Source organism: Peromyscus leucopus, chromosome 1, assembly GCF_004664715.2.
Source record: "Peromyscus leucopus breed LL Stock chromosome 1, UCI_PerLeu_2.1, whole genome shotgun sequence".
Lineage (NCBI taxonomy): Eukaryota > Metazoa > Chordata > Mammalia > Rodentia > Cricetidae > Peromyscus > Peromyscus leucopus.
Genome location: NC_051063.1, coordinates 7,186,881 through 7,190,635, shown reverse-complemented (window position 1 = coordinate 7,190,635; position 3,755 = coordinate 7,186,881). Strand labels below are relative to the sequence as shown.

Sequence of the window (3,755 nt, the reverse complement as noted above, 5' to 3'; positions counted from 1 at the left end):
TTAAGATATGAATGGTCATATAGAGTACTAACTAATTCTAGGAAAAAAAGGCTTCAATTACCTGCATATATATGTCTTTGTGTTCGAGTCTCTTATCAGTTTTCTGCAGGAAATCACGGCCAGGCCTAACATCAACTGAAGTCTCCAGGAAGAAAATGGGGCCCCACAACAACAACAATTCCATGTGGACAATAATAATATCATTAAGCTGACAAACATCATCCACAGATCAGCTTTGAACTACAAGGTGCTCAGAGTAATTTTGAGATGACTAGCTGAGATGATCCAGTCTCAAAGAATACTTGAATAAGGACTTGAGATAAACCCTGAACTTTGGCATTATACACAGACTGGATAATGAAGGATATAGTTACCTCTCCTAGAATTTGGCAATTAACCTAAAAATTTTCTTTCAGGATAAAGAAAACTTTGGCCATACCCAGCAGGAAGTAATTTTAAGAATATGACGCCCACATTCCCAAAGAGGTGGTGTGGGGCAGGTGGTTTTTTGGTCTTTTTAATGGGTTTTGGGTCTGGGATAATTTTCAGTGTTTAGGGGGGTTGGTTACAAGTTATTGTCAAGGGTTAGGAAAAAGGCTAAGCAAAGGAGATTAGATTTAAAGTTCATGTTTAAAAAAAAGAAAAGAAAAGAAAGGAAGAAAAGAAAAAGACAATTGCTAGTTTAAATACTTTACATTGGATTGGATTGTTTTATATTGTATGCAAATTTGAAACTGATATTGTTAGAAAATGCTATATGTATATTCCTAATTGTATTTATACCATTCATTTAACAATGTAATGCAATTTTTTGATCCTTGAATGTTATTATTACCAAATATTAGGATATTAAGAAATGAAAGTTAGTAGTTAGACATTACAAGAAAAATTGTATTCATATTAGATATGTTTTAAAAAATTGAGCAGAGATGTTTTAGACAGGTCATCTTCAAACCCTTCAGAGATCTACAGAATATGGCATTTAAAATGTTTAATAACTTAGAAAATTTTTCTTTTTTGAGACATGTCAGCTCCTGGCAGTACCAATCTACTTCAGAGAAAATATGGGCATTGAAGAAACTGCATATGGAGTCAATTTTCATTGTGGCAAAAGTTAGCCACTGGACAACAAAGTATCCTCGAATCAACAGGACAAAATGACAGACAGAACACGAAACAAAGGACTACTGATTCTTGCCAAAACAAGTGTGGTTATGGCTTTATCAAAAGGCATCTTCTGAGGCCAGGACAATATGGCCCCATCCCTGAAGTGGACTTTGCATCCAGAAAAGGTACCGTGCCCTTTTGTTCGAAGGCAGCTGAACAGGCAGAGGGCCGATGGCTTCTGTTGTGCAATGGAACAGCAGGTGAAAGCTCACACCTCTCAATAGTAGACTGGCATTTAATAGAGGGATGTGGAGAAGAAGGGGATGTTGAGATGAAGCCATATATACACAGCCAAGAAGAATGGACAGCTGAATTAAAAAACTGTCAACAATTTCCAGAATTTAAAATCCTGAATCATGACAGGACACTAGTGGAATTCAGATGTTTCTGGTACGTGGACTCATCTCACCCAATGTGAGGTTGAACTGTTGACCTTGTTTACATCCTACTTCACAAATGCGTCTGTCAGATACACTAAGCCTATAGGCTGAAGATGATGCCCCAACACTGCGGAGAAACCTCAGGTGACTGCCCAGGCAGCTGGCTGTTTCTGTCAACTCACAAATTTTTTGGAAGTTGCTTGCATGCACTTCCTGTTTTTATTTTTGTTAGCTAATATTATTCCCTTCTTGGGTCTTGAGGGAGTTGAAGTTTAGTTAGTTATGGTTGAAGATTTGTTAGTTATAGTTGAAAATTAATTAGGATAGAAAGTGCATTAGATATATCTTGGATTTACCAAAATAGGATAGATGATGGAATTATTTTCTCTGATTTGTCAAATACCTGTTTAGGTATTTATTACTTGTATATATTGTATAAAGTTATTGTACTTTTGTTTATAGTTTTTCTTTTGTTAGTTATAACCTTTTGCTTTTTTTAAAAGGGGAAATGTGGTGGTATTCTAATTTACTGAAATGTGATTTTGATTGTATGTTAATAAATCAAGTTACCCGGGGGTCAGAGCTATTAGAGCCATAGCAAGAGTGTGGTGGTGGTGGCACTTGCCTTTAATCACATAGATCTCTGTGTGTTCAGGGATACAGCCAGCATTGGAGACATATGCCTTTAGGATCTGGGGGGCTGTACATACAGACAATGATGAGGCTGTCACGTGTTTGGGTTTACAACGAATGAGAAGGCAGAACAAAATACTATAAAAAGACAGACAGACAAAAGACGGACAGACGGGATATAGCTCTCTTTCAGGAAGCTGAGACACTGCAGGAGGAAGGGTGAGATTTTAGCTCTGAGCTCTGACCTCTTGGCTTTCTCTTTTACATTGGTTCTGTGTTTCTTATTTAATAAGACTGTTGGTTACATCTACAGTGAGGTGGTATGCTTAGGTGTAGAAGGCCATTTTCTGAACATCACCTGAATAAATTCACAGGACTGCAACAAAACTAAGTAGGGAAGAATTTAAGACAAACAAGAGAATAACAACAAAGAACAATGAATGATGCTAATGTAAAGTGAATGATTTCCAGTTTGGAAATATGAGAAAAATAAAGAGCCAACAAAAGGGGAAATGTCACAGAAAAAGTGATTAATCCCATTGGAATGACAAAAGGAGAGGTGAAAAGTAAAGGCAACATAGATGGAGGAATGAAGGAGTCCACAAATGTAGGTGATAGATACCATTAGGATAAATGTTGTGGTACTTGCCACAGTGGTAGTACAATGCAGGTGTTTACACACTGCTGCAAGATAGTCATAGACCATTGAGGTTTCATCATGAGACCACTGATGAAACATTCACTGACAGTAATGGCTGCAAAGAAGAACATCAGGGCAGCACATAAATTGTGGCACATGATCTTATTTTCTGTGAGAAACCATTTCATTACTTTGGGAGTGACTGCTCAGACATAAACACAGTATAACATGTAGAGGTTACTGAGAAAAATGGTACATGGGAGTGCAGAGTCAGGAATCCAGGAGAATCAATGTGATCATGTCATGGTTCCCAATCAGCATGATCAAATAAATGAGAGTAAAAATGATAAATAAAGGGATCTGCAGTTCTGGGGCATCAGTTAGCCCCACAAGAATACATTCACTTGCCTCTGAAATACTTTCTATCATCATTTGAAAATTAAGACAAGTACCTAGGAGGAGATGAGAAAATTGAATGTTGTGGCAGATGAACATTAACATGCAATTTGAAACACATGTAAAATTCTCTTTTTCATGTGTCAATGTTTTGTCTAATTTAAAGTAACATCACGTGATTTCAGAGTAAAGAATGCTGATGATGAAACAAGTGGACATTAGATTTTCTATTCTGACAAAAACTGTAAAAGACAACAAGTTATGACTCCGGGGCTCATTCCAGCTTGCTTGTTATACCATATTGTTTATTACAGTTATCCAGCAAAGACTATTTTATACTACCTAAAATAAATTGTAGGTACCCTTGCTTAAAATGTCCACTAGAGTCTTAATCAGTGGAGGTGCAGAGTAAGAACATGTAGTCATACATCAGTATACAATGCAAGAAAAAGTTATCAGTGCATCTCATGTGAAATAAACCCTTGTCAACTAATTTTTATCTGTTGTTTACCTTTTTCTATTGCTGTTGTCAGAGGACA

General features: G+C 36.7%; 1 pseudogene; it reads right to left on the bottom strand.

Annotated features, from left to right (window-relative positions):
• Positions 1 to 2,548: 2,548 nt before the first annotated feature.
• Positions 2,549 to 3,249, bottom strand: LOC114684278 (annotated as a pseudogene).
• Between the last annotated feature and the right edge of the window lie 506 nt (positions 3,250 to 3,755).